This window comes from Strigops habroptila, chromosome 1 (genome assembly GCF_004027225.2).
Source record: "Strigops habroptila isolate Jane chromosome 1, bStrHab1.2.pri, whole genome shotgun sequence".
NCBI classification, from domain to species: domain Eukaryota; kingdom Metazoa; phylum Chordata; class Aves; order Psittaciformes; family Psittacidae; genus Strigops; species Strigops habroptila.
This window is the reverse complement of record NC_044277.2, coordinates 50,248,971-50,270,850: the sequence shown is the minus strand read 5'-3', so window position 1 is coordinate 50,270,850 and position 21,880 is coordinate 50,248,971. Positions and strand designations below refer to the sequence as shown.

At 39.7% G+C, this 21,880-nt stretch overlaps 1 protein-coding gene across 4 annotated transcripts in view; it reads left to right on the top strand.

The window, feature by feature from the left end:
* The window catches only part of DLGAP1 (DLG associated protein 1), a 398,543-nt gene that overhangs the window by 346,086 nt on the left and 30,577 nt on the right, over positions 1-21,880 (top strand). The gene's annotated exons all lie outside the window — the stretch shown is intronic.

The following is a 21,880-nucleotide window of genomic DNA, read 5'->3' as shown; positions in this document are numbered from 1 at the left end:
TAAGAAAAAGGGATTCTTAACTGAAAAGCTCTGTTTGGGACAGTAGCAGCAGAGAATAAGTGGCTGCTGTTAATCTGGGCTGACCCAGGGGAGTGGTAGATGGCTTCTTCTCCCAGGAAGGCAAGGGAGGTGCCATAGAGCCATTGCCTTGGACATCCACCCAGACCAGGCACATCTAGAGCTACCAGCTCTTGCTAGCTCTTTCTAGGTGCCAACAGTTGTCCACCAAGGGAGACTGTATTATCACACATGGAAGGGGAACTCTGTGATGATGCATCTCCACCCCATGCCCATCACAGTTTAATGCCATCCCAGAGGTGGCCCAGAAGAGTGTGCAATTGATTCAGAAGCATCTGACACTGGCTATGATCAGTCTGTTTACTTTATTGATAACAGCTCCCGCCCAGCTCACCCTTGGGCAGGGCTAGACGAACCTTGCTGTTTAACCCTTGCAGCTTCAGGTCTGAGTTTCTGTTCCAGCCAGCGTGGCCTTGAGTCAGTGGAATAGCATGAGCTAGCAGCTCTGCGTTGTGCTGTAATATGGTCCCATATTAGATCACCCTACATACAGGGCAACACTTTTCAGAGGCTTTGCTGTTTGTAAATTAAATGTTGATTTAAGTCATGTTATATGGGCTTGTCATTCTCCTACAGCTCTAGCATTCTTTGGGCAGGCTTGAAAAATCCATATTTGAGTTGTCCTCAGTTAAAATAGGTGTGTCATCCATCACAAGATGCCTGCTGACTTGCCACAGTGACCTCCCATTCCCAGCAGAGCACCTGCACATGGTGGGTTGGTGTGGCTGTTGCTCTCTATGGATGCGCGCTCTTGAACTGGCTGAACTATGTTTTACTACAAAAATCATAATGCCTTCTTACTACATGATATCCACGTACACAAAGCCAGTTCTAGATCTGTTTCTTTCCAATGTATACCTGTGTTGTTCTGTTGGCCTTGGTGGATTTATGCAGGTGTATGTCAGGCCAGAATCAAAGCCTCTGCTCTGTCAGTGAAATGGGAATCAGGAGCTGGGCTGGTGTGCTAAACAAAACACATGATTACCAGGAGAAATGACTTGGCAGGGGTTGAAGCACCAGACATACAGAAAATGTTTACTTTGAAATTCCAGACTTGACCGTCCCTTTGGTTTTTTGAAATGCTTTGATTTAGTCATGTGGGGTGGGAGCAGGCTGTAACCTCACAAGGGCACTGGGAACAGTACCTCTTGTGCAGGAGATGTGAAGGGAATTAACTGTCAGCAAGCTTCAGGGAGACAGCAGATGTATACGTGGTTAGGAGAAGTTTGTCTGGATTATGAAATTTATTTCCACCACAGGATCAAAAGCAATTATGTGTATAAAGTATACAGTCTTTGGGTGTGTCATGTATAACAGGACATAGCAGTATAAGTGAGGGAACAGCAAATTCATTGCATGCAAGTAGCTGAACAGTTTCACTTTTAATTACTTGAGAGCAGGAGAAAAAAAGAAGGCTCCTATAGTTTCCACGAGTGCAATTATACATGCCCATAAGGAAGTCGGGATTTCGTGCATTTAAAATAACCCATTTTATGATTCATTTTTAGAATTAAACATTCCAAGATAACTCTGCTTGCATTTGGGTGCAGCTTACAGGACAGCCCTTGCATCAGCAGAATGAACTGTTGATGTAAATCTACTTGATGTACTTGAGCATCCATCTGATTTACTCATGCCGTCATCAGTTAAAGGTAGCTTGCTTACATTTTCTGCCTCTACTTATGTTACTAGCTCAAGTGTGAGTGTAGTTTGTACCCCCCAAAATAAATCTGAGTCTCAGAAAAATAGTAGTGCCGCCAAATGCTGTTCCTATGTTGCTGGCGGACTTCTGCTAGACTCCCACCCATTACACATTTTATATGTACAATTGTTAACGTACACACTGTGCATTGTTAATGGGGAGAGGAGAAGAGAAAAAAAAAACTAGTTGAAATTTCCTCATAATTACTCCAGTAATTCAGTCATCTTCTGTGGCTTTTATGTATTGTTAATAACTGTTAATAAGTGATTCCGTTTATTTTTCATTGTTATGCGGATATTTTGTTTCTAGGATAATAGTAAAAGTAGGATGAGGGAAAAACACTGATTAGAAGCTTTAAAACTGAATACCACAAAAGGAAGGAAAAATGAATAATGCCACAAAAATGTGCTCATGTTCCAAATTCTTAATAACCCAACTACAGAGAAATGTTCTGATTAGGATTTTAAGAATACGTTTTTCCACTGAGAAATCAGCTGATTCTTTCTTATTTACTTGTGGGCTGCAAAACTTCTAGAGGCATACGAAGATAGTCCAAATTCCACTTTAATCCCTGAGACTAGTCACATGGATAAACCTCACAGAAGGTCTATGATGATCAAATCAGAAGTCACAAGAAATGTGCTGAGCAGGGAACCAGCACAAGTTAGGTTTTCTCTGTATGGGACCTGTTATGTGAGATCACTTTTTTGATGCTGTCTGGGAGATGTTTACTGAAGTAAGTTTTGCTGGATGGGAAAAAGAATAGGTATGCTATAACAATTGTTGATTTCTTGACCCTAGGCTTGCTAGTGAGGCATCTGCCTGTACTTCTGAATCTCTCTTGGATGTTTTTCTAAACAGGCTTCCTAGGGAGGTGGTTGATGCCCCAAGCCTGTCAGTGTTTAAGAGGCATTTGGACAATGCCCTGAATAATCATAGGCTCAACTAGGTTGGAAAAGACCTTCAAGATCAAGTCCAACTGTTAACCTAGCACTGCCAAGTCCACCACTAAACCATGTCACTCGGGGACTCATCTATACTGTTTTTGGACACTTCCAGGGAGAGTGATTCCACCACTGCTTTGGGAAGCCTGTTCCAATGCCTGACTACCCTTTCAGTGAGGAAATTTTTCCTAATACCTAGTCTAAAACTCCCCTGGTGCAGCTTGAGGCCCTTTCTTCTTGTCCTATCGAATAACATGTTTTTACTTTTGGTCAGGCCTGAAGTGGTCAGGCAATTGTCCTAGATGGTTGTTTGAAATGTTCTGTTCTGTTCTCATTACACTTTACCTTTAAGCACATGTTGAACCCTTGGGAGAATAAAACATGGACTTTTAAAAGATTTTAAACTGTGTTAGGAGGTGGGACAGGAGTTACAACAAGCTGCTTCATGGGAGGATTTTAAGAAATTAAAAAGGATTTTTTAAATTGCAAATTAACAGTTTATTTTGGGTGAGTTGGGTTGCCTTAGCTGTGTCTTTGAGGATACTGTGAGCCCTCTGACAATAGGTACTACAAACAGCACAGTTAAACTTGTTCACAGCAGACGAAGAAATTGCATTTCATACATGATTCACAGTGTGCTACAGTGATTCCATAAGGTCAATATCTGTTGTTAACTAGGAGGAACTCAGAGAGGAAAGAATGGAGTGTTTGTTCTCAATAATCTTTGGAAAAGCTGTCTACAAACTGCTGATTTCCATTGCACAGCACTACACAAACAGCAAAGTGGAGCCCTTCTGCACATTTACAAGCACTGTATCTGAGACAGATAAACTCTACAGCTAGAATAGTGTCTCTTTGTCTCCAGATTTTAATTTTTCTCAACAGAAATGGAGAAAATGGACTAAATACAATTGGGGCAACTTTGTGAAGCAAAGTGCTGGAAATGTTTAGCATTAGGATTCCTGTTGCCTAATTAGCCATCCAAAATTAGTCATCTGGGCCTGCCATTCAGTACAGGGAGGGAGGCAGACACTGCTAAAGGGCAGTTCATCACCTCCAAATATAGCAGTTGTAAGGAGGGTAGGATAAGTTACTTTCCCAGAGTGCCTGTGTTTTCTAGGCATTTATAGCCATTTATACAGGTTCTTCTAGATTTTTCCTCGTTTTGTTTTCTAGAAATGTTTGCTAAGTGGATTGTGAGCGTGCTTTGTATTTGCTCTGGATTTCTTTCACAGCAGGGAACTGAAATTGGCCAGGTTGAAATTACCCAGGATACAGGAGGCAGGTCGTAACTGGGGTTTTCAGAAAGACAGTGCCTCAACAGGGCATAAACAGCATGTTGGAAAACTTGAGACATTTTGTGCATGCACTATGCAGTGAGCAGGCACTTACACAGGGACTTTATCCTTCTGGACAAAAAGTGTAACATTTACTGCATTGTTATAGAAAGTAAAACAGCACATGCACAAGAGGCCAGTGGTAGCATGATGCATTGAACTACCGAGCAGAAATACAGTATCCTGAGAGTCTGTAAGAAGGGAGGAATTCAGCTATAATCACACTGGTTTGTGAGAAGCAGCGAGATCCAGGAAAAGCATTCCAAAAGCTGCAATGTGAGGCAGGGCTGAGGTAGGTGTGGAAAGCTTGGAGAAAGGCCACAGCAGAAAACACAGTGAATGTTTGCCCTACAGAGAGACAGACGTGGACATCTCAAGGTAAAGGGCTTCTTTTTCCTATAGGGAGCATGTTTTTGTTTGCCTAGATGCTTGTTTGAATGGGAAACCATTCAGGAAGTCACAACAAAGTCAGGAGAATGATGTGTGTGTCTGTGTGTGAGCAAAGGAGAAGGGAGCAATGTTTCTGTGAGCAGTACTCACATGGCCACATGCAGGCTAACAAAAACTGGAAAGGCAGGTATTCTTTCTCTGGATGTAATTTGCAAACCATCATTAGTGCTGTCCTTTTTTTTCCAGACTAGCTTAAGCTGTAATGGGGTGTAATCTGTTGAATAATAAATATCCTTGTGTTTTATGGAATGTTCTTTTACTGCATAATGATGCATGTCAAGAAGAAATCTGTGGTTCTCCTTGAATATCTCCAAAGTTGTTTAGATTTGCCTTTTTAACAAGCTTTTAATGTAATTACTACAGAGGAGTATCATAAGGCAGTGTTTCCTAAACTGCGTGAGCTGCCAGGCCCTGTAGGTGGTTTGCAGATGGTCTGGAGACCATATTAAAATAATAAAATTTTAACTCTCCAGTAAACTGGAGAGTTAAAACCAGGCGATAAGAGTGCTGAGCAGGCCACAAATGTGTGGCAGGAACTTGATTTACGAACATAAGGGATGGGCCACAAAGGCTGCTCGCCAGTGGAAAGACCTGTGATTTTTTACTGACTTCTCCCGTGTTCTGTCAGCTTTTGCATCAACCAGAAGCCTTTTGTAAGTTGCAAATGGCTGGGAAGGCAACATGTGGGGCTGTTTGCTTTATGCCATTGTGTAGGGCAAGGATACGTTTGAATGCATTTGAGCAAAAACAGATTCCCATCATTGGTGGGCAAGTGGAGCCAGCAAGCCACTGGGGCTGCTTCTGACCTGCTTCACCATGTGTGGTATATCAGCTTCCACATAAAAAAGCCAAGTGTTTGCGTGTGGTCTATTACCTGTATACTTGAATGGACAGTAGAGTGGGCTCACCTGCCTGCTTTGCCTGCAGTTCTAGCAGCACAAGAGAGCTGTGAATCTGAGAGGTGCTGCCCATTAGGCTGGGTTTATGGGTGCTTGGTAGCACTGGAATGGGTGTTACTGGCACAATGAGTATTTCTGAACACACACAGTTCAATGTTCACACTATAAATAGCCTGCAAATAGCAAATAACAAATATCTTCAAATGCTGGTTCTTATTTCAAATTGAAACCTGTTATGTTTCCAAAGGGAAATGTTTACTCTGTGCAAATTACCTTTTAAACATATAAACAACTAATAAAATACTTATAATCTTTATATTCTATTCAATAGCACATCAAAAGTGACGAGGATATGCATGTTGCTCCTCTCCAAGGCTGTGCGCTAAAATGAACACAAAATGGCTACTTTCCATTATGCTCTAGCCTCCTTAGTGACTAATGCATTCAGTCTACAGTAGAAAACAGGTCTGTATCTGCATTCTGCAAACAACAGCTCTCTTCTGAGCAGCCAGACAAAACCCCCAAATCTGCATACCTTGAAATGCTGGGATATAAAAACTAGAGGTTTAATTTTATTTTATAAAAGAAGCTAACCTGCAAAGAATTTCTGTTCTTTTTACTTGTGTTAGACACCGATGATTAGTCTGAAAGGTAAAGAAAATTCTCTTCAAGTAAATGAACCTATTCATACTTAGATGAGCTATTCTTCTGCTTTGGCAACCTGTGGAAATGGTAATCTAATCATGCCACAGTACTAGTATCCAATATGCTGAAAGCTTGTAATTCACAGCTCAAGGGGAATGTGGAAGATAGTTGAGAATGCAGTAATTATAGGCCTGGTGGTAGAATGAGCAGTGGAATAATGTGTATTATTTTGCTCATAAGCAGAATTTTTCTAGCCCATAGCAAGCAGGTTGCGTGAACAACCGAGCTGCAAGTTTTTGTGTTTGACACAAAGCCGTAGGACATCTGGTGCTATTAACTATAATTCTCTCCATGTCCCAGTAACACCTTTATACAAATACATGCACATGCACATACACTTACCTTAAAGCTGAAGAAGACTGTTTCCAGAAAAATGATTTCTGAGTATCTCTTCAAATGCTGTTCTGTGAAGTGAAGAGCTGGTGGGGAACTAAGTTGTATTTGGACCCAAACCAGTTAATGCTGGGGACACCAACCTCTTAACTCCAATCTGTGTTGTCAAATAATCTAGTTTACCTATAGGTAAGGATCACCTGGGAAGCTTGACCCTCATCTAGAAAGGCCCATGACACTGCTTTAGTCCTTGAAGCTCTAGCCCTTTCAGTAGCATTTCACTTTTTAGGTTTTAGCCTTTTTATTTTCCTGGAAGATCTATGTGTTTTCATTTAGGTTTTGGGTGGTTTGTGGTTTTAGTGAAAATGGTTAGTCTTACAAGATACTTTGGGACTTAACACGTATTATGTGGAAGCTGTGGATAGACTACATAATCCCTCCCAGTGTCATATACTGAGGAAGCTGAGTATGCTACCCAAAAGGAGCATCCTGTAAGAAACCAAAGATAGAAGTCGGAAGCTCAGGAGAAAAGCATGCCTTGAAATTTGTTGCATCCTATAAGATGAGAACAAAAGCAAAACTCAAAGGCAGAGTTCAAGATTAACATAGTTTTGTATGTGTGTGCATGGGTGGCTGTATTTGTGTGTTCAGGCAAGTACATGCACACAGATATTTGTTGTACTTATGGACTCCTCTTTCTAGCTTTACATACTCTTCCAGCTCCTTGCTTACCTGTCACCCTAATGTGTATTATACAATGTAAAGTAAGATTTTCTGAATGTATTTCCAAGAATAATAATGCCTATATTGTTTTTATTAGAAAATTGCATGCACACAGTAACAATTCATTTTGCTTCTGCCTCATCTGGCAAAGTGCAAAAAAACCATGGTGCAGACTGGAACATGTGTTAACGATGAAACTGATGTTAAAATTGTCACATAGGAGGAATTTCACACATGGCAGGCTGTGGAAGGTCACAGGAAGCTCAGTTCTTGACCAAGTGGCATACAGCAGTCTGAAGAATGTGAAATGTAGCCTTTTTAACACAATTTTTCTTTTGACAACATATAGTTTATGGGGGAGGGGAAAGTACCATTGGCTCAGTTCTCCTTAGTGAGGCTAATACAATGATCTAGGAGATCCTACTTTTGACTTGTACCAGTGGAAATTCGGAAGACAAAGCTCTGGTACATTTCAGAGCATCTTAGGACACTTTTGAAACTGAAAGCTCTTTGACTGTAATACTAACTTAAATTAGACAGCACAGAGCCTTCCATCCTGAAGGACTCAAAACACGCTCAACAGAGCTTGAGTCCATTCTGTTGTGTGAACATGGCAAGGTTTGAAATGATTGTCTTCTCATTTCTGTAATGACAGGTTTTGCACTTTTCCCTTTATCATTATAGGTTTGTTCATAAATATAGATATTTATTTTCCATTTTAAGACTCTAAATTCCATTGCATGTGCTTAAAACATACACAAAGAGGTTCCACATAGACATATATAAAGAACACTAAGTGTATGCTTTTCCAATTTTACAATTTAAGCTTTTATATAAAGAGAACTGTTCCTTTATTTTTTTTTTCTTGAATTATATACAAATATTAGAAAAGAAGAAGGGAAAAAATAGGTCCTCTAGACCAATGACCTTTTACTTGGCTCTAGGCAGTTAAAAATAAATTGCTCACAAAAGGAAAACCGGGAGGAAAAATATGTAACAATCTAGTCCTGTTGAGATTACACTTTTCTCTTGATAAACAGGTCAAATCAGCAGGTTCACAAACTCAAAGAAAACTGCTGTGCTGACCTACTTGGCTATTAATACATAGCACATTCAAAACATGTATAGAAAAGTCAACTGAATGGGATAACAGGGAAAATATGACTCATCCACAGTATTATGCATTAAATTCAAGAAAACTTAAGAAAGTTCCTTTTTACTTTATGAGTAGATTTCACTCCCAGTGTACATGGATTAAACAGCAATTTCGTGCACAAAAGAATGACATTGTGGCTGTAATAAGCTGCCTTTGAAATTACTAAATTCTAATAGTTTGCATTTTTTCTAATCATTCTGCAGGTAGGGAAGTCTGTGCCCTGAGAAATCTTAGATAGAGGAGAGTTCATGCACAGGCTTTCTTGCTGTTTTCTTTACCCAAGTCATTCAGGCAAAGTACCTTGAATATTGTCCTTTTTAGTCTTTAAAAGCTGAAGGGAATCAGACCTGCCAGCACTTTGACAGATTCTGAAGAAAAAAAAGGTCATGGGAGGAGACTGCTGGCTCAGTGTGCTGTACTCCTCTCTGCAGCAAAGTCTCCCTAACCCTGGAAGTTCTCCAAAAGTATTGTGGTTATTCCCGAATAACTCTTCATCTGGATACCCTTAATCCCAAATAAAACATGGAGGTGTAGTGATTCAGTTTAAACCACTTCCAAAATGTATAATTACTCCAGAGTAATAGCTCTTCTGAGAAACATCCAACCAGCTTCAAACCGTCCTCTCAGCTGGGTGCAGTGCAGCCGTGGATGGTCCTGCTGTGACCCACAGCTACGCACAGCCTGTATATCCTCTTAGATCCTCTGTGATAAAAAGTAAACAATATTAATATCATTGGTAACAAGAGCTAACTTATTTCCTCACTGGAACTGATTCTAATCTTGAATTTATAATTTTCCCCAGTTCCCAAGTTGTTTGCAAACAGTTCTAATTATTACATGTGAATTTGTTTATCATTTGTTAACAGACTATTTATGAAAAGCATAAATGGCTTGTGGATTATTCATCACCTGTCCGTTTTAATTATTTGCTTTTTGTGCTGGGTGATTGGCATTTGACAGTGATACTGCTCAAACTCCATAATTTGATGAGAACAACAAATCAGGAATAACCACATATTCTCAGCCATGTTAACCAGGCAGATGAAGGTGCTGGTATTAAATCAGGCATTCTTCAAACATCTGTGCAAACAGAAATCAAGGTCATATAAAGGTTTTCAAGCAAAGCAGAGCCGAACTGAACAGCCTAAATTGAACTAGGTTGTGGGTTGCTCTTCTGAGCATCCTTGTTTTCGACAAACATTCACAGCACTTTGTAGTAGTGTATTTATTTATTTGTTTGTTTGTTTGTTTATGACTGATTTGGACAAGAGGATCCAGACCTGATTCTTCCCCTTTCTTTCACATCCTGTGAGCCCATGGGAGTATCTTTGGTCAGAGGTTTGGGTTACTTTCTGATTCACTATGAGCCACTGAAGTATCAGAGACAAATTTTTATTCCAAAAGAAACACCAAGTTTGTAGGAGGAAGAGGAAAAGGGTCTTATTAGAGGGGTGACTAAGAAGAGGAAGTTTCAGGCTGGGGCAGAAAATGATAGGAGAAAACTGAAATATTGGAGCTTTGGTTAAAAATCTGATCTTTCCTGCAACTCATGCACTTGGAGGTGTGGGGAATTTCCATGTTCATGTGAAATTGTACAGATTTGTAGGATTCACTTTGCTGGTATTGGCAAAGATTTTGTACTGGCCATGTGATCTTCATAAAGCATAAAGCCTGGTACTTTGAAGTGTCAAAATTTGTTTGGGTGTGTTAGCTTTCTCTTCTTATGTAGTAAATAGATGGTCTGGGTCTACCTTTCAACTTAGCCAGCACAAAGGTCTGGATTTATCTTTTAATTAAGCCAGTACAAAGTGTATCATTCATCTTTGTAATTATGTAAAAGTGAGAAATGCTAATATTATCTTGCTGTCTGTTGGTTAGAGAAAAGGGAGTTTTGTCCCAGGCTGAGACCATGAGCATTCATTCTAAAATCTCTGGCAAAAAAAATTAGTGGAAAATAAATACTGTGTGGTTTTGGGAGAGAAAAGTTGGTTCTTTACTGTGACAATACTTCTTGTCCTTGTGGAAATAAACCTCTGATTTTTGCCACTGGAATGATATGACATCAATTCAGCAATCAGGGTTTCAGGATGTTGTTGGCAAGTTTTAAAATTTTCACCTCTACTGAACTGGGTTATTTTAAATAAAATAGTAACAAAATAAAAAACCAAACTAAAACTAAAAATAAAAATAAGCTTCTATACCATCATCTATGCAGCTGATGTCTCCAAAGAAGTTGTGGGAGTTTGTGTCTAATGCCTTCTACAAACTGTGAATTTGAATTTCTTCAAGGCCTGTCTTACAGGCATTTCTTTAATAAATGGAGAAATATATGAAAAGAAATGAGAATGTCTTTTACTCAAATCTTGCTTAAAAGTAACATGACTGGTCTGTCCTCTTTCATGTGTACCACAGCTACCATCTTTCTCTTTCTAAATGTCTTCTGGGAATTGTTGATGTTCTCTTTGCTAGTTGAGGACTCCCAACAAGAAGTGACTTTTGTGCTCAGATTTGTTGAAATGTTCTTATCTGTACACTATAGTGACAGTAAATGAGATGTCAGTGTTTTTTGTGCTCAGGACTCTCAGGATGATCATTAGGAATTTCTCACGCCAAGCCAGTATCTTCAGCTGATGTGTTGAATTATTAACTAGGACTCTTGTCATAATAACAAGCAATTAGATAAAAGGATAAGGTCACTCACAGCAACCTCAAACCTGTCACTGAGCAAGGATGTAACTTGTTAATTTGAATGTAAAATGGGAAGATAGAAATCAGATTTTGGTGTAGATTTTAATACCTCAAAACATATTTCATACGGATTTTTCATATGTCTCGTTCAACAAACAATTCCACTTTTTCTAGGTTTTGAAAAATGATAATATCCTCAAGGTTGGGTCAGTTTTGCAGTTTTACCTGAAATTAGGCCAAAGAGGAGTATAATTTCTTGTGTAAACCCTTTGTCTCCATTTCCTCCCCATTTGAAAGGGGATTGGATTTTCCTCCACAGCGCTAATGGATCTGCCCCAACAGATGACTTTTAACAGGTCATCTGATAACCTTGTCAGGGGAGGCAGAACTTTTAAGCTGGGTTGTAATTCTCTCTCTCAGGTGACAGCCCGGAGCATGAATTTAGTCATAATTTTCCTTATTCCTTTCCTTCTTCCTGCTGCAAGCAGGTCTTGCTTTTGGTTTTAGTTTGGGTTTGTTTTTTTAGGAAATACAAGACCATAACTTGCTTGTTTTAGACATTCCTGCTTGGACTGGAACACCCCAAAAGTGATAAGTGTGCTGAAAAATGCAGTACTGGCTGCTTAAAAACAAGTCACTACTTCCCCTACTGAACTTCCCTGTTCTTGCTCAATACCCATATGATACTTTTCTTCCTGAATGATAGCTTTCTACATTTATGTTTATTAGTAATTATATATGAGAATAATATAGTGTGTGGTTATACCTGCATAGCTCTTTTGAGTTATAGGGAACTACACTGAAACTGATAGTAAAATGATATAAATCAATTCTTGTGGTGCTTCATGGCAATTTGTAGCAGCTAAAAAGTTGTTCATGTTGTTTTTATCAATCATCACATTCTTTTTTTAGTTTGTATTGGCTTTTATTTTCTTGTCTTTGGCATTTGTACAGTTTCTTCCCAACATATATCCGATTAAAACACAGCAGCCCTTCGTCATTGCTGTCATTTGAATAACTTTTAACTCTTAGCCAAACTATTTAATATAATCTTAGATATCAAGTAGCATTAAATAAAATAAAATTCTCAAAATAAATTGAAAGGTAGACTTTTGAGGCAATGTGAAAGCAGTAAAGCCTTGATGCCACTGGGGGCTGAGCAAAAAAGCTTAAGTATATACTTTCTTTTAAGAGTTTAAACAGATTTGAGTCCTTTGCTGGATCAGGTGACAAAGTGCTTTCTGCTGTGAGGAAATACAACCTATACTCATCAGTATCATGAGGAAGTTTGATTAGTACAGTAGGTGGTTACTATACTGAAAATAGGAAATTCTGTCTCATATAGGTTGTGTTAAACACATTTGAATGGTCTACGTCAGAGCAACGACTTTCTTAATTGCTTAAAAACTTCTGAACAGTCTTAGGGTTGAATAACATGCAAAACTGGTGTACCTACATTTCTGTACTTGCTGTGTATATCAGCCCCTAATGACTGGAGGAATATAACTGTCCCATATGTATATGTGTACCTTTCTCATGGTACAGAACCAGTGCAGGTTAGCTTTGAAAAATTCATTAGTAACAATGCTGTTCACTGTGTTCTGTGTTTTATTGTAGCTTTTAAAAAGTCCCAGATGTAAAAGTAACCAAACCATGTAGGCACAAATTAACTTAAATAGAGCAATCCTGAGAACTGGTTTTGGCCCAGAAAATTAAAGAGGGCTCTTAATCTTCACAAATTGTCATTGGGTTAAATTATACCTGTACAGTTTTCAGTGGATTCAAGTGGATGTAATTGATAACAATGTACAGCTTTGCACACCATGGCATAAAAGGAAAGAAGTTTAAAATCACTGCACTGATACAGTTAATTGGAACAAACTCTTGGAGGGAATCACTCTTATTTCCACTGCATTTTCATTTAAGTTCTAAAAAAGACCTTATCAGTCATGATGCACTTCTAAATGTGTCCACATCAGTGGTGGGTTTGCAGCAATTTAAACTAATTGATTTCTAAGCCAATTTAGATGCATCACTAATCAAATTCTGTGGGATCAGCTTGATGCCAATGTGTTCAATGATACAGAATTCTCCTTACCCTACCTTAAGTTTATTAAGTATTCAGAAAACCACTGGGAATAAAAACCAGTAGAAGCTTGTTTTCTTACTAACATCAGCAGCAAACAAAGGTACGTTTACAGATTGAGGAAAAGGGAACAACTTTTACAGTTGTTTTTTTCTTATACAGAAATTACACTTTGAAGTGTCAATACCCCAGCCAAGTATTTCCTTTTGAAACGTGGTTGCAGTGAAAAGCTTAAAAATAAAATCCTTGCAGTAATGTTGAAAAAAGTCATGTCCAACTACGTTAATACCTAGCTAACTTAAAGTCTAGATGATCAGATTACTCAGAGATAATTGGCTTGCTTAAGTCTCCTCTAGGTTCACAGGTTAATTTCTGGGATTCACAGATTTAGAAGAGGAGAATCCTAACTATTCTCTAGTCCAACCTGCTGTGACAAAAACTGTACTATTTCAACCTGCAGTTTCTCCATCAAATTCATGACAAGCTCCTCCTAAAATGACTGACTGCTAAACTTGCTCTATCATCAGTTATCTCCATTGCCACTGAGGGAGGATGAGAGATTGTCAGCAGAGGCTCAGGAAGGACAAAATACAGTTCTTAACGACTGTGAAGGAGGGCACGACCCACAGTACTTGCTGCAGGAGAGCTTTAGTAACATGTGGGCTTGGTTCTGACCACACATCTCCCCTGACGTATCTTCAGGTTTGATAGGGTTCAAGAATCCTATGTATTGGCTGTTCAGATATTAAATATTCCATCTATAACTGAAGGGAAACCATATACACAAGAGTATATTAATGTGTCCAGCACCAGTTACATGATAATTTTGAGAAATAGCACCTATCATAGTACGCCCAAACAGAGTGGCAAGTGTGGGCTTCACTTTTGGCATGTTGAAAGAGCTGCTGGTATAGTCTGGAAATTAGGTTGTGTATTCACAGTTCAGGTCAGGTTTTCAAGAATCCAGAAATGTAAAAAAAGAGGTTTTCAAGTGATTAGCACCAAGAACTTGCAATGTACCTTTGTAGCCAAAGCCTTTAAATTCAACCTTTCCTCAGTAGCAAAAAAAATAAGTGGTTTTATTTTTGGAGTATATATTTTGGATTTGAAACTTTTAAATACATCTTCCTGACTAAGGTGGCTAGATACTTGCAGAGACTTCAACGCCTTGTGTTTCTGAAAATCCAGGCATTCGATCTTGCACTGTGTTTTTACTTAAACAGCTGCTTATATATATGTGTCTGTATTTGGTTAGCACTACTCCACATTAAAAAAAGAAATTCCCATTTTGTTTTATTAACGGTATTGCGAGAGGGAAAAAGATGTAAATTCTGGAATTTGAGAGTGCTGAAGTAACGCATAAAAAAGCATTATATCAAAGCGCCAGTGAAGTTGTTTCCTGGAAAATAGATGGCAAAAGAATCTGATTTCATCAACCTGCATATTATTACATTTATTTACTTATACATTTTTGGTCTAAGTAGGATAAACTAACATATTTTATCAGGTTTTCTCTGTTTTCCATAAATGTATTTTATAAGATACATGTATTGATATTCAGAAAGCTCATCAATTTCTTACCATGGTGATTTTATGACATGTAAGTTCTGAAACATAAAATATTTTAAAGTATTCTTTTTTTATCTGAAATTATAATGTTTCTTGTTATCCATGACTGCTCCAAAATGGGGCAGAAGTATGAAGGACTTAGTGAAGTATTTTAAGTGAAGAAAGTGTTTGAATGGTTCACTAGATTTAAACTATAGATCAACCAGTGTTTCCCTGATTTTCTCAGGGGAAAAAAAAAAAAATGCTGTACAGATGAAAAGACATGATAAATAATTCACATGGTAACTAAAAAAGACCACACTGCTGTATTGGTTTTCTCTTCTTTTCACTCTTCTCCAACATGCTTCATTGAATGTAGAGGTCGATGTTCTGTATCAGATACCTTCCACCATGACTGTTTTAAAGCAGTTTGAATCTTTGAAACTCTCAGAGAGCATCTGTCCAGAAGAGACTCACATCCTCATCCCTGCAGTTCTTGGTGCTGTTTTTCCAGGTGTTTTGCTGGTAGCCAGAGTTTAAGGGCAAGGCCAAAATAGTCTCACTTCTGACTTCCTGCTCGGCCTGACTGAATTTCGGTTTGAGCAGCTATTCATATGTTTGTGGGTATATAGCTTCATCACTTCCCATGGGTCAGTGGCCAGGATCAAACCCGTCTGTAAAGCACCATTTCCTCAGGTACAGTGCAGTTCAATCCCATATAGACAGCTGCTGGCAAGGGAATGGCAGAAGCAAATGCTACTGCTGTCGCCTCTAACTAGTCACTCCAGGTAAAAAAGCAAGGCATTTCATACGCGTTAACTGAAATCAAGCCTAGGGTTTGCACATGGTCCCATTCTTACATATTTTATCTCTTCAGGAAAGATAAAGCCGAGTCCTAATTGCTTGACACCAGTAAAAATCACAGTTTTCAGGAGTAAAGTATTGTAAGCCATCCCAGCAACAGTCTGCTTTGGGTAATGACTTCTAGTTTATGCGAAATCTTTTTTCCAGAGTTTCAATTGTCTATAGATGTCTTAGTTTTCAGGCTAAATGAGTGGAATTCCTTAGTTGTGTGCTGCTAACGTACTGGTAATTTTTATGTATAGAGAAGTTCAGCTATGGCTATACAGCACAAGGAGTGAAATAGGTAGGTTTCATTGGAAGCCTTCTGTTTACTTGAATTTGCACTGAATTTGTCTATGCATCCATAATTTATGGTGATATCCTAGTCATAAACCGCATCTAGCAGAAACCTTTGGCTGTCTCACCTGTTATCTGTACACTAATTCAGCTTCCCTGGGATAGCAATTAAACATCTGACTGGCATCAGCAGCCTCCATCAGCTGGAGAAATATTCACCTATCATCCACTGACTATGCATGTGCAGATTTTCTAACTCAGTCCATTTGAGATGCAGGATCATAGAATCCTAGAATCATAGAATAGTTACGGTTGGAAAGGACCTTAAGATCGTCTAGTTCCAACCCCCCTGCCATGGGCAGGGACACCTCGCACTAAACCATGTCGCCCAAGGCTCTGTCCAGCCTGGCCTTGAACACCACCAGGGATGGAGCATTTACAGCTTCCTTGGGCAACCCATGCCAGTGCCTCACCACCCTCACAGTAAAGAGCTTCTTCCTTATATCTAACCTAAACTTCCCCTGTTTAAGTTTGAAGTCATTACCCCTTGTCCTACCACTACAGTCCCTAAGGAAGAGTCCCTCTCCAGCATCCTTATAGGCCCCCTTCAGATACTGGAAGGCTGCTATGAGGTCTCCACGCAGCCTTCTCTTCTCCAGGCTGAACAGCCCCAACTTTCTCAGCCTGTCTTCATACGGGAGGTGCTCCAGCCCCCTTATCATCCTCATGGCCCTCCTCTGGACTTGCTCCAACAGCTCCATGTCCTTTTTATGTTGAGGACACCAGAACTGTACACAGCACTCCAAGTGAGGTCTCACGAGAGCAGAGTAGAGGGGCAGGATCACCTCCTTTGACCTGCTGGTCACGCTTCTTTTGATGCAGCCCAGGATACAGTTGGCTTTCTGGGCTGCAGGTGCACACTGCTGGCTCATGTTAAGCTTCTCATCAACCAACACCCCCAAGTCGTTCTCCACAGGGCTGCTCTGAATCTCTTCTCCGCCCAACCTGTAGCTGTGCCTGGGATTGCCCCGAGCCATCTTTAGTCTCACCCCTCTCCTACGTTTCAGGATATTCTCTACTGTATCCAGCTGGGAAGCCGGAGGCACCCTACTTGCAAACAAAAATGTCCAGACTTATGAAAAGGTCACCAGCACCAGCTTTTAGACCTCAGAGTACATGGAATATTAAATCTGGGGTGCTACTGTGTGCAGTGAAGATAGTTTAGATACTCTCTATAGGTTTCTGCAGGATTTTAGTTAGCAGTTATGCCTGTTTCTTAACCCAGTGTGGCTTAGGCTTTCGCCAGATAAGATATCTGTGGTGGGGGTGAGGAAGAATCATGGTCTTGGCAAAAGTCCTGATGGTGTGGTACATAGATTTCAGTAGTTCTCATTTGGGATAACGATATCCATAACTCACGTTGGTATTATTCTCTTGGGCAGTTTAGAACTTCTTATAAAAATCTTTATTTCAGTTTTATAATAGTAAATCTCTACGTCTTCAGAAGCCATCTGCTATATGAAAATAGCTTTTTATTAGGAAAACACATGCTCTGTTTTCGTACCAATTTTTTGTGTGTATAAATAGCAATACAGGATCTGAAACCCTATTTCTTAACATTCCTCCTCAAATCTCCATAAAGTAACGAAATAAGTGCATGGTAAAGAAAATAACAACTCTAACAAGCCAAATCAAGCACTGCCCCTCTGTGTGGAGAGCTTGGGGGCTGCAGCTGTGAGGCTCAGGTCTGCTTGGATGTGCCTACACCCGTGTTTTGTGTTGCAGTTGTGTGAGATGCAAGGGCACTACTGTTTGCACACCTGTTTAACAGACAGTAAATCAGAAGACTGAGGCACATTTGTGTGGGGTAGAAGAACTCCTGCCTTGTACCTTAATACTTACTTGTGCTCAAGTTGTCCTTTGCTGCTTCTTTCAAACTGTGGAATTAGTCCTTTTTCTCAAGAGAAACACAATTGTGTTAATTAACGTTACATTTGCAATTTCATTTATTCCTGTATTTGTTAACCAAGCTAACAAGTGAATATGGGGCTGCCAAATTAGGAAGGTATTGCTTACATATCTAATCACTTGAACTGTTCAAAGTACTGCATGAATTTGATCTCTTCACAAATATTAATCTGCCTTGGGGTTTTCCTGAGCACCCATTCACTGAGCTAAAAATCTGTGTTTGTGTGCTGATGTTTGCTCCTGAGGGCTCATCTCCCTAGTGAGCATGTTTAAACAACTGAAGTGCTCTTATAATGAAACATTCAAATTCAAGCCTTTATTATTATGCAATCTGGGATTATTTTTTTATCATTAGACTTCCTTCTGAACTGGGTGGTTGACACTCCCTGTTCCAAATTCCTGTCCCATGAGCTAGTTGTTTGGAAATAATGGCTAGGAAGACAAACACCATGACTGGGTTTTTTTTTATTCTCAATCTGGAGAAAGTGCTTTTTCACTAGGTACTTAGGATTACACTGTAACCAGAAGGCAGGCTACAGAAGAAGGATAAAGATCAAAAGGAAAAGGAGAGCTTTACTTGGTAGATTAATACAGCTGGAAACGGTGGGCCTGGTTCAAGGTGCTTTGGGAGTCGGAAGATTCTTGTGCATGACTTAACTAGTTTCTGGATTAAGCCTTGCATATGCCCTAGGAGAGGAATGCATACTTGCTCCAGCAGCATGTGTGCTCTAAGCACTATGAAAAGCTAGTCTATATTGTGACAAACGGGGGGTTCATATACACATTTGCTATTCAAAAAGATATTTCTGATAAACTCCATGTCTAAACAATTTTAATGAAAAACAAGACTACTTTGACTTGACTCTCCAGTCAGATCAGTTTCCGTACAGAACTTTGCTCTTTGATCCATGTCCAAGAACATATTTATCAGGGAATTTATACAGCCGTTCAAATTCACTTCCTGATGTGAATTAAAATAACTTTCATGTGCAAAACCCCTTGAAAGTTCCTTGTGTGTCAAGCGAAGATTTCTCCATCTTTTTCATGTGTCCTGTGATCCTGTGATCTTCTCCCTCTGAGTCGTCCTGCTGGGCAGTCCATCTCTGCTGCAGGAGAGCTGGATGGATGAGCTTCCCCTTTGCCCGCAGGAACAGAGCACAATGTGATGTGCTCTTCTCAGGCACTGACTGAACACTCAGGCTCTCTTGGCTATACAAGGAGAACGCCAGGGTTTTGTCATTTTTCTTGGGGAGTACTTGTTTTGTTTTTCAAGCAGCTTGGCATTGAAAACACCGTAGCCACTTGAACAGTGGGCAGATCCTTCAGGTTGCCATGTCACAAGTTGCCAGGTTCTTGAAAGCACCCAGAGAAAAACTGACGCACCGAATCCCTCCTGTCATTATGCTTCAGCCGTTTGGAGGGCTCAGCCAGCTACGACATTGAGAGCGCAGCTGCCTCCAACAGCGGCGGCAGCCCAAGTATTGTTTTGTTTCTGCAGAGGAGTGGCAGGAGCTTACATCATTTCCAGTAATGAAGTGCCTGGGGTTCTTTTATGACTTGCACACTCTGCTTCTCCAGTGCTGTACAGTACGTGCTGTGTGACTCCAGGAAACTGAGGATTTGTTTTGACTTGCTCAAAGAACGTTTGCTGTTTCTCTTTACAATTTCACCGTATGACTTGTCAATTCTCTCCCCCTCTTAAGAATAACTTCAGATTTAATTAGCTGAGTGCAAACATCTTTCATTGCAGTGTGGATTAGACTCCTCATTGAGTACATTTACCAACAGAATGAAAGACATCTTAATCAGGCATTTCTGTATTTGTACTGCTGTGTCCAGAGTGCGTGGTAACAGTTGATAGACAGTTGCTGTTGACTCCCTTTCTAGTGGGGGATGACCAGTGATGTGGGGACAAGGCTTGCTTTTTAGTTTTGATGCTCTCTCTCCTACCTAAGAGCACTTTCTGAGTGTGTTTCATTATCATTTCTCTATCTGCTATGTAGGAAAAATGATACTTATGTGCCTTGCTGGGATGTCCCGAAATTGCTGGCATGTCCCCAGGAGTTCCACAATGACCTTACCTAGCATATTTTAAATGGTGCAATTTATACTTTGCTGAATTGCAAAGTAGCACTGCACACCAATCTCTATTAGACAAGTTTGGCACCAGCTTCCCAAAGTGTTACCTGGATGTATGCATGTGTATGTGCTTTGAATTCTTCAGCAGTGAATTTCAGTTTGCATTTCCACCACTCAGAGAACATTCTCCAGACCGTGAACCACCTGGGTTGTTTCTGGGATATCATCATCCAAGCAGCAGCCTCCACAATTCTCTATAATTCCCAGAGTAAATGCTTGTGCTGCAGCAACAGCAGCCGATTTACCTGAATGTGCAGAGTCACACTGAATGCTTTTTGGCACCATCAAAACCAATGAAGAACGGCACAAAATTCACAGTCGCCTTGGTAAAATTGTCATCCTTTCTGTTAGTTCCAGATACTGATCTTGTCATAAGCACTTTAAAAAACACCTTTAACCCCTAATCCACTATTCACTTCCACAGAGTTAAAATTTCACAAGTTCATTTTTAGCCATCTCTCCTCTCAAAGATGCTGTGGTTTCTGTTTGATTTTTCAGAAGTGAATCATCGTTTCAAAACCCTCACTGCCTTTGAAACACTCTTTTTTCCATTAGCATTCAACGTGTTTAACATGAGTTCAGACATGTTATCAGAAACTTATCCTACAGTCCCTTAAAAAAATCCCATGTGATTTCATGCCCTGGAAACACCTTTTACATTGTAACTATTCCTACAGCTATCTGGAGATGAGACATATGGATCTGAGCTAGTCAAATTAATACCATAATGGCTTCTGGCTCAACAAGCACGTACAGTACAAGCAGAAAGCAGAACAGCTGTAGTAGAGTTACCTTTTATGTGGGTGGCATAGACGTCTGCCAATTAAAATGATCTGATGATTCATTTCTTGCCATATGATTACTGTTAATAAGAATTTATGTTAACACGTTTGTGTCTGAACTTTGCACAGGTTCATGCCTGCATTTATTTTCTTAAAAAATAGAGCATATGATGATTGTTTTTTGTTCTTAATGGACTTTCTTTCCTCATTTGAAAGCATTCCAGAACTTTAATAATGATGAGACGCCAACTATCCCTTAAAGGAAGACGTTTCTATCTCCATGTATGTGATTCTGTATACACAGGCCAATAGGTTTTAACCTGGGAACGTCAAGCTAAGCTTCTAAATCCATATAGAAGCACTTAGAAAGAGAGCATGGCCTTCAAAATAGGAAAAGAGGAGTTCTCATAAGCTTATATTCAAGCGTCTGTTGTTACAAGCATTTATACTTACACTTTCCTTTAAGTAGTCCCACTCACTGACAGGCTTTAGCCATTGACTTCATTATGCTAATTCCATGTGTGTAAAATCAAGCAGTTTTTCTCCAGAACTGATACATTATATTTATGGTGAGAAATTTAGGTGTGGCAAAATGCTGTTTTAAATATGTCCTCAGAGGCTTACAGAGCATTTCAAAGTATTTGAGAAGTCTGTGCAACAAGTGAGATGTTTTATAGCAAGAAATACACAGGTTTGAGGATCTCTGAGCAGAAAAATGTAGTTTAAAATTCTACATAAGCTTGGTAAATACAGTAGGACAGGGTAGAGAGACAGAAAACAATTGCAATAAAGCTGCGTGAAGTACAGCTTAGCTAGGATAAGTGGTGAGAGACTCATCATCCTTGTGAATCTTGTTTGGAAGCCACAAGCAGAACAAACATTTTGGTGGAAGGACTTGTTCCCATGGGACTTACAACAGTTAGCAGACAACATACTGAGGAAAACAATCCTAAAAAGACTAAGGAGGAAATTGGCAAATAGTTAACTTCTTTCCCGCTACTGGCAATTCTGCCACTCACATTAGTGGGAACAAAGGACACTCATAAGCAAGGTATTTCCATGGCGCTTACATTGGAGCTTTTGGGGGCTCTGTGGCTAACAGTGTCCTCCTTACATCTGCTCTGTCCGTGCTCACTGGTGCATGGACATCATATTTGCATCCATTTTCCGTGCAACCTCAATAAATCAAGAACTCTCATATG